The sequence below is a fragment of the Cricetulus griseus genome, chromosome 5, assembly GCF_003668045.3.
Source record: "Cricetulus griseus strain 17A/GY chromosome 5, alternate assembly CriGri-PICRH-1.0, whole genome shotgun sequence".
NCBI classification, from domain to species: domain Eukaryota; kingdom Metazoa; phylum Chordata; class Mammalia; order Rodentia; family Cricetidae; genus Cricetulus; species Cricetulus griseus.
The window spans coordinates 94,616,180-94,628,155 of NC_048598.1; positions in this window are offsets into that span (position 1 = coordinate 94,616,180).

The following is an 11,976-nucleotide window of genomic DNA, read 5'->3' on the forward strand; positions in this document are numbered from 1 at the left end:
CTATGGGTCCTCTGGTAGTAGGTCAGTATTTATCCCTAGCAAAAGAATGGACTTTGGGAGCAAATCCATATAGAGGGATGCTCTCTCAGCCTAGACACACAGGGGAGAGCCTAGGCCCTGCTCCAAATGATATGCTAGACTTTGAATATCCCCCATAGAAGGCCTCACCCTCCCTGGGAAGCAGAAAGAGAATGGAGTCCTTGGCGGGCAGGGGAGGAGGGGAGGGAAAGGGAACTGGTATTGACATGTAAAACAAGCTTGTTTTTAACTTAAATTTAATAAAGGAAAAAAGAGTAATCCTCATTAAAGTAGCCACTCACAGAAGTCAAAAGTGAGACTACTTCAGTACAGCTGGTATGTCACCAGGTTCCCTCTTAGTCTATTAAGCAAAACTAACCATCTCCATATTTCTTACTTATTCACTTATCCTTTATTTAACAAATGTTGAATTCAGACAGCATAGTTGATTGTTGTAATCTGCCCCATGGCACTTGTCATCCTTATAATTTTTAAAATTATTTTTATTTTATTATTTTTTAAGCATTTTAATTATGACTTGGATTTCTCCACATAACAGAGGGAAAGTCCATCTGATTTTGAGATATAAACAGAATAAAATCTCAGGAATATTTAAACTTAAGTTACAATAAATTCTCCTTTTGTAGAAATATATTTCTTTTTAATAAATTAAACATTATTAAAATTTCTAGTTAAAATGTAAATACAAACCCCCTATTTTTGTTTATATTAACTTAACCCTGACTCAAAATACCCATCTCACCAGGCCAAAGAGGAAGTCAACCAGGCATCCCTGACAGTGCCTCTCCAACTTAAGGTTTTGAAAAATGACTGTAATTATGTGCACATGTATTTGAGTCTTCTGTTGTGTTCCATTGTGACACATGTCTGTTTTGTGACAGCACCATGTTGTTTCTATCACTATAGTTCTATAATATAGCCTGAAATTTGGTGTGATAGTACTTTTAGCATTGTTCTTTCTGTTCAAGATTGCTTTGACTATCTCTGTTCTTCTGTTGTTTGATTTGAATTTTAGAATTTTTTTTTCTATTTTATGAAAAATGTCATGGGTATCTTTTATCAGGATTGAACTGAATCTGTAAATTTATTTTATTTGCTTTCATAACATTATTTCTTCAAATGCATGAGCAGGGGATATTGTGGAATATTACTTTAACCAGGTAAACCTGCATTATATTTTTTATGTTGTGGAATATTACTTTATGTAAAGGTGTGTTGCATTTGCTTTTGCTTCATTAGTTTAACTATGTAAAGATGTGTTGCTGCTTCACCTTGCCTGCCTAAGGAAACTGACTGGTCTAATAAAAAGCTGGGCAATAGCTAGGCAGTAGAAGGATAAGCTAAGTGGGGATGTTGGGCAGAAAGGATAGGTAAGAGGAGGAATCTAGGTGGGAGAGAGAATGAGGGAGAAAGAGATGTAGATGCAACCTGCCGTGCAGCCACCAGCCAGCCAGATACAGAGGAAGCAGGAAAGTAGAACATACCGAATGAAAGGAAGATGAAAAGTCTGAGGGAAAATGTAGATGAAGAAAAACAGGTTAAACTGAGTTGTCGCATCTAGCAGGACAAACATAAGATGAGGCCAAGCATTTGTAACTAGTATATTAGGTGTCCGTGTTATGATTTGGGGGCTGGTAGTCCAAGAAAGGCTGATACATTGGAGGCGTTTCCATCAGTGACCTATCTGATATTTGACAATGATGCCAAAAAATAAACACTGGAGAAAATAAAGCATCTTCAAAAATAGTGCTAGGGAATCTGTATATTCACAAGTAGAAAACTGAAATTAAAGTTATATCTATCATTCTGCACAAAAATCAACTTGAAGTAGATTAAAGACCTCAATGTGTAACCTGAAAAGTTGAAACTTCTGGATGAAAACAAAGACAGCACTCTACAAGATACAGACACAGGAATGGACTTTCCAAAAAAGGATTTTTATTACCTCAGGTAAGGCTTAGCGGTGACAATATGAAAAGACAGCACAGTGCAGGACATTAAAGGAAACAATCAAATAAAGAGAAAGCCCACAGAACAGTAGAGGATTTTGTCAGCTGTACATCTGACAGATGATTAATATCCAAAATATATAAAGAACTGAAAACACAAAGAGTGATGAAGGCAGATAATCCAATAAAAGTGAGCTGTGGCTCTGAAGTGTTCTCAAAATAAGAAATGAAAATGACTAAAAATCCTTTTAAAAGTGTTCAATATCCTTAGCAATTAGAGAAATAGAAATTAAAACTGCCTTGAGATTTCATCTTATGCAAGTCAGAATGATTAAGACCAAGAAAAATAAAAGACACCAGATGTTGATGAGGATGTGGAGAAACGGGAACTCATATCTATTATTTGTGGGTTTGCAAATTGGTGCAGTCACTGTGGAGTTCAGTATGGAAAATACTAAAAAATATAAACAAGGATCTACTATATGAACCAGTCACACCATTTTTTGGCATATGCCCAAAAGACTTGACATCCTTGCTCAGCCATATTTGTTGCCATTTTATCCATAATAGCTAGGAAATTGAAACAACCTAAATGCCCTTCTACTGATGAATGGATAAGGAAAATATGGCACATATACACAATAGAATTCTCTTCCTCTTTAAATGCAAATGAAATGTGCAGGTAAATGGATGGAATCAGAAAATATTATACTGAGTGAGGTGACCTGGATCCAAAAATACAGATGCTATAATGTTCTTTCACATATGTGGATCATAGCTCCGAGTCTTTCATTGTAAGCATTATCATCTGGAGTAGCCATAGAAACCAGGAAAATTAAAAGGAACTTTTCTAGGTAGGTAAAGGAACTCTAGAGAAGGAGGTGTTAGGATACAGGTGCCATGATGGGAAAAATGGACGACTATAAGTGGGAAGAAGCAAGGAAGAGAAATGGTGAGGGAGAGGAGGAACAGAGGAAAAACAACATTAAAGATGTTGGAAAAATCATAGGGAAATAATTTTTTTCTTAACATTCCAAACGTTTAACCATCCATTCAACATGGCCTATGTTTTTTTTAAATTGGTATTCACTTCAGTAACTTGAATCCACAGATATAAGCAGTATATAACCAGAGAGTTACAAGTAAACATAGATTATACATGCAAAGTTCTGCTCACAAAGGTCACATGTGCAGGTACATGAATTAGAAGCGTGTGTATAGAATTATGGCCAAACTGTTTTTAAAAGGCAGAAAATGTAAAATCACATCCTGAAAATATAATATTATTTTATGCTTACTTAAAAATACATGTATGATACTCTCTTAGTTAATTTTCTATTTTCTTGATAAAAAATTGAGACCAAGCAACTAATCAAATAAAATGTTTATTTTGGCTTACAGTTTCACAGGGTTACAGTTACAATGCTAGAACAAAGGAATGGCATAGGATCAACTGAACGCTCACATTGTGATTGAAAGCAGGAAGCCCGACTCTGGACTCTGAGAGGCACACCAGGAATGGCATAAGTCTTTTGAAACTTGAAAGTCCACTGCTAGTAACACACTTCCTCCAAGAAGGCCACATCTCTTAATCCTTCCCAAACAGTTCCACCAACTAACGACCAATTATTCGAACATATGAGCCCACGGGTTATATATTCTCATTCAAACCACCACAAATATATAAGTGTATGAGGTGTGTGTGTGTGTGTGTGTGTGTGTGTGTGTGTGTGTGTGTGTGTGTGTGTGTGTGTGTGTGTGTCTGTGTGTGTAATTTAAATGCTGTTATGTGCTTCGGATGATAATCTTCTGTGTAAGAGCCATGGACTGCCCAGAAAGAAAAGAAAAAGAAAAACAGTGCCAGGCATGGGAAACCTACCTTCAAATTTTGTGTCAGAGGAATCCAAGAGACTTTCAAAATAATATAATATAAGCTATTGGTGGTACCCTGCCCTTGTTCTTGGTTACCTTTCAAAACTTACCTACTGCTGAAATTGATCTGGAATTGATCCCAAATTCTCCTTTCTGAGGACTAGCTCTCATGGTACACAAAGTTGCTGAGCAAGCTGACAAGAGACAAAAGCAATCAATAATCTTGCACATCTTCAAAGCATAAGAAACACAGTGACCAAGATGGCATGATATCTCCAAGGGAGCAATATCTTGGGAGTAACTATATAATTCAACTTAAAGCCTGTGAAATGGGAGTGAATTTATGCCCAGTACTATAAACCTGGCCAAAAACTCATTGTTAGAGAGGTCATAGAACCCAGAGGAAACTTATTACTGACACATTTCTAAGCCAATATAATTTCTAACTGTATTCATAGTATTTATCCTTATATTCAAAGGTAGGTGCAGCTTATATCCCTTATCAGAGAAGCAAATGGAGAGTATTATGGAAATCTACAACTGATCAAAATGCAGAGGACATCTGGCCATCAGGTACCCAGCCCCAGCTGATACATCTACAACACAACCCCTAAACCTAACTGTATTTGGGCTTTTTTCTCCTACTCCTTGCTCTTTGGGGACCGACCATCCAGATCCCAAATAAACATGCGAAATCTTATTCTTGTTTTAATTTTAAGGTTTAAGAAATAATTTTTCTCTCCTCTTTTTTATTTGAATTAGAAACAATCTTGTTTTACATGTCAATTCCAGTTCCCTCTCCCTCCCCTCCTCTCCTGCCCCCCACCTACCCCCATCTCATCATTATTCTTACTTATAAATGCCTGGCCTTAGCTTGGCTTGTTTCTAGCCAGACTTTCTTAGCTTAAATTATTCCATCTACCTGTTGTCACTGTGGTCTTATCTTTCTCTATTCTATATACATTTCTTTCCTTCTTACTTCGTGTGTTGCTGTGTAACTGGGTAGCTTACCCCTGGTATATCCTCTTCTTTTCCTTTTCTCAATCTTCAATCTTCTGTTTTTCTTCATCTATTTATTCATTCTCCCTGGCAGTCCTACCTATCCCTGTCCTGCCTAGATATTGGCCCTTCAGCTCTTTATGAGACCAAGCAGGTATTTTAGACAAACGAAGTTACACAGTTTCACGGAATTAAACAAATGAAACATAAAAGAATGAAACACCTCTTTGCATCTTTAAATATTCTACATCATAAGTGAATGTAACATATCTTCAATACATATTTCCCAATACTTAAGTCTCAGTGAATATCATGGAAGAGGGAGGGGGTGAAAAGATTGTAAGAGTCAGAGTATCAAGACATCTACTCTGAGATATTGTCTTCTATATGTAGCTTGAAGTTTCACCCATGAAATCTCAACAATATCATGACCTAAATAAGACCAGGACAGTATCAGTCAGCATGCCATGATAGATATCTCACAAGACCCCACCCCTAAGTGACAAGCTGCTGGGAGAATGAGACTCCCATTTCTTTAGGGATGGACACACTGATAAGTTATCCAAAACAAAGTGGCAGTTTTGGATGTACATACATATACAAAAAGGACTTAGTGACCTGTATTTACAGTGTGTGTGTGCATGTGTGTAAGTAATACAATATTTAAGGTAGAAGTTGTCATGAGAGAGAATAAAGGAGAGATGGGAAAAGTTAGATAGGAAGAAAGAGGGAGGAAAATGATATAAATGATGCAAAAGATTCTTTCACCTATTAAATTTAGAAAGAAAAATGATTCAGGATATTTGAAAGAGCTTTGTCAAATGGACAAATACAAGGTATCATTGCCATTTTTAGATTTATTAATTTTAACTTCCATTAAGATTTGTTTCTTATCCTAAAGAAATAAATAATGTTGCAACAGAATGAGGATTCCAGTGGTGATGGCAATAAAGGACAATAGGAACTGACACTAGCCAATCCTAACTGTCAGTGCCACTTTCGTTGGTCAAACACATTGTTGTCTCTTAAAGCATGGTGTCTTCTGCCTCCATGCCACATACGGGGCCACAAATATTTACTGGAGCTGGGATTCCTGGTACTTGAAGCTATTATCCCATACTTTCTACATGGCTCCTCCTTTTGAGTACCTAACACCTGCTGGCATGGGTCTGTGAAGCTGGGAATGGAGTAATGATGATGAGATGTTGTTATTTCTGCCATTGTCATCAATTGCTTTTCAATTTGGCTATTTAGGTATCCCTATATTAGAGTGTTGGAAAAGGTAACATTTGTTACCTTGAGCTCCACCTCCAATCCTAGACTTGTTGAGAACACCAAAGCAGCAACAAGGAGCTTTGTGCTGCTTGTTACAACCTCCAAACAATAGAGGACCCAGGACTGTGTGATAAAGCATCATTGTGAATATTTTCTTATATGAGATGAATCATAGCTTACAGTGGTAGTTGTTTTAACTACATCCCTGCCATGAATACAACTTCTTTTTTATTCCCTTTTGGCCCAGGACACTATGAGCTGGACACTAGCCCCATTTTTCCCTTTTCCTTTGCTTTGCCCTGGTGTGCTTCTTAGTATTCAATCTCTCATTGGTAAAAGCATCTCTTCTCCCCCTTTCTTTCCAATATACATTCCCCTCAAATTCTAGTGATTATCTTCCTAGGAAAGATGAATTATATGGGTAGGGTAAAGGCCCTGAAGACCCCTGCTTTAGATCAATTGTGATGTTGGAAAACAAAATACATTTCATAAGGGATAAGCTAAACATGATAGAAGGTGAATATTAATGTAAGTGGGGCCTAGCCCAAATAACTGTTCATCACTGGAGCTATCAAAACCTCAGATTACTGAATCCATTTTTAAAAGTTGAACTTGTTAATTAAAAGAGTGATTGAGAGACTTCTGCTGCTCAGGTAAAGTCCACACTAGGCAGAGAATAGATGAATCACTTGCCTGCCAGATGAACTGCCTCACTCAATAGATTTGGTTCCCAAAGACCCATCACACCACCCTACACCCACCTCACCACTCACCCTGAGCCAGTCCCCACACACAATACCGGTAGACCACACTGTTCATGTACCTTCCATGCCGGTCAGAAGAACAGTTGCAAGCCATACCAGTCAAAAGAACAGAGAACCCTTGTCGAAACTAAAGGCAAGCTATCTATCTACCAATTTGGAAAAAGACTCTACTGGACCAAAGGTCACACTAGCCACCAGAAATCCAGGCCATGAAGACCACAAGATCGAAGAAAAAAAGATAAATCAAAGAACAAAATGTCTGTCCAACAAAGTCAAACTCAGAAATCAGTTCCTAGACCTGTAATCACCCCAAAAGGCAAAATGACACCACTGGATCCCAGAAATCCCATGACAGCAAGACCTGAATATTCCAACACAGTTAAGTCACAACTTTACGAAGATAAAGAGGTTCTTAAAGAGGAACTGGAAAAAAGTCTCTTTAAAAATTTGAGAAGACAAACAAAAAATGAAGAAAGTCAATATATCCCATAAAGATTGCCAGGAAAGCCAAGGGAAAAAAGGTAAAAGAAACTCTTCAAAACCTATAAACACAAATGGAAACAATAAAGAAAACGTAAGCTAAGAAAATTCTGTAAGTGGAAAGTCTGGGTAAGTGAGCAGGAACTAAGCATCACCAACAGAATACAGGAAATGAAAGAGTGAATCTCAGGCATTGAAGATATGATAGAAGAAATGGATTCATTGGTCAAAAAAATGTGAAATCTAAAAAGTTACTAAAACAAATCATCCACGAAATCTGAGACACTATGAAAGACTAAACCATAGAATAATAGAAGAGGAAAAAGAATCCTTGCTCAAAAATCCAGATTGTATTTAACAAAACCATAGAAGGTTTTCTTAATCTAAAGGTCATGCCTAAAAGAAACAAAAAGGTTACAGAACACCAAATAGATTGGACTGGAGAAGAATGTCCTTGCTCCATATAATAATCAAAACACTAAACATACAGAATAAAGAAAGAAGAGCAAAAACTACAAAGGAAAAAAGCCAAGTAACATAAGAAGTCAGACTTTTGGAATTATATCTGACTTCTCAGCAGAGACTATAAAAGCCTAGACAGATGGCATGGAGACTCTAAGAGACCATAGATGTCAGTCCAGACTACTATACCCAGCAAAACTTTCAATTACTATAGACGGAGAAAACAAGTTATTTCATGACAAAGTAAAATTTAAACAAAATCTTTTGCCATGGCCCAGCTTGTATCATGCTACAGAGGCTATTTATTCTGGACTGAAGTCCTTGGGGACTGTGATCAAAGCCATCCAAACAGCCTGGGTCCATCCCTGAATGGGGGTGCGTGGACCTGGAAACTCCTAGCTACCCAGTGGCAATAAAGACCAGACACAGGCATCTTGTTATTTTAGGAGGGCTCTCAGTCCATCCTGGAAACTGGAGTCTCCGGTTTATTCTAGCATCCTCCTAAATAGCTTTCCAACAGTCAGGGTGATTGCAGAGAGCTTCTACTATTAAGTCAATCTTTTTACCCTAGTGGCACACCTAAGTGGTCTCTAGGCAAAGCCCTAAGCCCAGGTACAGCACATTCGGGGCCTAGGCCTGTTGTAATGCAATCTAGGAGACATTCTCCACAGAGGCCATGCCATCAGGAGGCAATTTGTCCAGCATCTGCACAACAATGGAGGTTCAGGCTCCAGAAAAATGGAGGGGAGATTTGGACCCTGAGAAACTTTATAATAGATAATTTTTTGGTCCCCGACAACATGTATCCACAAATCTAGCCCTACAGGAGGCATTAGAAGGTAAACTCCAATATAAAGTAGTAAACCATACCCACAAAAACACCGGCAATAAATAATCTCACACCAGCAAAACACAAAGAAGGGAAACACACACACACACACACACACACACACACACACACACACACACACACACACGACCACCACTCCTAACTACAACAACAGAATAATGGGTAATAATTTTGGTCCCTAATGTCTTTCAATATCAATAAACTCAACCCCCCTATAAAAAGACACAGGATAAGAGAATGGATACAAAGACATGATCCATTCTCTACTGCATATAAGAAATATACCTCAGCATAGAAGACAGAGACTCTAGAATTGCATATAAATGTTTTGCAGAGGGAAAATGAACCATAATCTTCTTCATTTTTTTTGTTTTTTTGAGACAGGGTTTCTCTATATTGCTTTGGAGGTTGTCCTAGAGCTCACTCTGTATACCAGGCTGGCCTCAGACTCACAGAGATCCGCCTGCCTCTGCCTCCAGAGTGCTGGGATTTAAGGCATGTGCCACCAACACCCAGGTGAAGCATGATTGTTTTTAATGTAATCACAATCATATACTACAATGGTCTCCATGTGCCTTGCCAAGAGACAATTCATAGGAAAGAATATGGGGAAATTCTCATCACACATGTAAACAAAAGTAAAAAGTAAAATGTATGTAGTAAATAGTAACTGTGTATGTGTTTGTGTGTGCTTACATGAGAGAAAAGAAGAGGATATGTAGCAGTACTTTTTTGTCATGACTGCCATCTCACAAATAATGGTATGGAGATGTATTTTTAATTATGAGAGTCAGGCCTTAGTTTAGGCTTGTCCAACTAGCACTTATAACTTAAATTAACTAGCTTCTATTAATCTACATTTTACATTGTGGCTTTTTACCTTTCTTTCATTTTGTGTGTCTGATTCCTTTCATGCCTCCTTGAGGTCTGTCTGGCTAAATTCACACACATAGATTCCTCCTCCTCTTTCTATGCCTGCCAAAATCCCATCTATCTCTCCTGCCTAGTTATTGGTGGTTCAGCTCTTTATTAAACCAATCACAATGACACATCTTCACAATGTACACAAATATGCCACAACATGAAAAATGAAGGTCAGAAGAAATACATCAAAGTGTGGAAATTGTGTCAAAACTTGTCAATTTGTATCCTTCAAATAAGTGCAATTTATACTACATTGATTATTTCTGGATAGTCAGGTCATGCATTATTTTAATTTCTATTTAGTTTCTTTATAGTAAAAATACTTTAAAATGATTGCTTATTACTTTAGAAACCATGGAATATTAATTAATTATTGTAATAGACTTTATAAGAGAAAAATCTAAAAAGGAAATTCTGATTTATTTTATTAGAACTCTGTTAGATTTTGTTTATTAATTCTCCAGGTGATTTTAAAACACAACCGTGGCTGGGTTCTGGTATGTTCACACATTTAGCCCAGTGGCTGGTTGATGTGATACATGGAAGCTGTTGCCTAAAGCTTTCCAACATTATTGACATATTTACATTCTTTCATCAAGTTAGAAAAGACATTGAAGGGGAGCAGATGGCTCAGGCAATAGCAGATACATTGGAAGCATCAGTGAGTAATCAGGTGTTGGAACCGGTGATATTTTCCTGTCTCAGACTCCATCAGAGGTTTTCATTTCTGGAATTAGTACTGCAGAACTCTTCCAGACTGTTAGTGTATAAAACTACAATACAAAACCTTTGTACTAAAATTAACGATGCCGGACAAGCTGTAAGAAATTCATCTCCCAAGTGACATGCTCAGTGGAGCTGCACCAACTTCCATAACAGATGTCTAGACAATTTGACTTTGAAATATATACCTCAAACCTGAACAGCCAGTGCCCAGCCAAAGTTCAAAACAAGAGACCAGACAGTGATTTCAGATTAGAACATTATAAATAAACTTATTCATAGGGAAAGTAGAGCAAGCATAGAAAGCTAGAAATTGATTGCCCAGAGAGGATGACTTGTCACTGGAACCATAAAAGGCTATCTTGCAGTGGTCACACAACAAGACAGTTCATTGTCCTTAGACATTAACTACCTGTCACACCAGGTCTCCCATCAGCAGACTCCAAAGCCCAGAGCTGGCCTCCTTAAGCTCTCTGGCCATCCCCTTCCAGCAATGAAGCTATCTATTTCACTACCATCTCTTTGAAGCCTCACCCTGAAGAGAGCACATTGAAAATCAGTGCCCTAGATTGATAGTGTGTCAGCCAGTTGAAAGGATTTGGCCCAGGACAGTCTGGAATGTCTGGCCAATTTTAAGATACTGAGTTTCTCAGCTAAACACTGAGCTGAAGTCTGGAATCCAGTTGCAGAGAAGGAGGAGTGATGAGCAAAGGGGTAAAGACCAACTGGAGAAACCCACAGAAGCAGCTGACCTGAACAAGGGGTTGCTCGTGGACCCCAGACTGATAGCTGGGAAACCAGCATAGGACTGTTCCAGACCCCCTGAAGGAGGAAGTCAGGTTGGAGGTCTGGACAATCTATGGGGCCATGGTAGTGGATCAGTATTTACCCCTAGTACACAAATGAACTTTGGGAGCCCTCTCCTCATAGAGGGATACTCTCACAGCCTAGACACACTGGGGAGGGTCTAGGCCCTGCTCCAAATGATTTGACAGACTTTGAAGATTCCCCCAAGGAAGGCCTCACCCTCCCTGGGGAGCAGCTAGGGATTGGGATAGGGAGGTCAGTGGGAGGCAGGGGAGGAGGGAAGGGAGAGGGAACTGAGATTGACATGTAAAAGAAGCTTATTTCTAATTTAAATTTTTAAAAAGATGCCGTGTTTCTGATTGAATATCCTAACAGGTTGATAAAGTCAGGCCATGAACAACCAGAGACAGTCTCCAGCTCTTCCAGTCCTGGGAAAGCCACTCTCACTTCCATCACATTTTATGCATGACCAAAAACAACAAAGCAAACAGTCAGACCATTTGTAAGAATCTGTTTTTTTTCTTTCCTGCCACCTACATTTGCAAAACAGTAGGTATGTTTTCAGATTTACTTCAGGAGCCTTGGAATTCCACCACAACTTTAAGTCTCTAAATGATATTGAAATACAAGAGTATTGTGCACAACAAATTGTCAGAAGAAAAACCAACAGTGATGCAGCTCTCCCAACAACAGTGGAGTTGTTTACCCAACAAACTTCTTCTCAGCCATAGCTGAAAAAAAAACAGTGTGTTATAAACACTGAGGCACTGAGTACAGGAAGAAGAAGATGCCAATCTTCTCATCTATGATCTACGAAGGAATGACAAGGCAA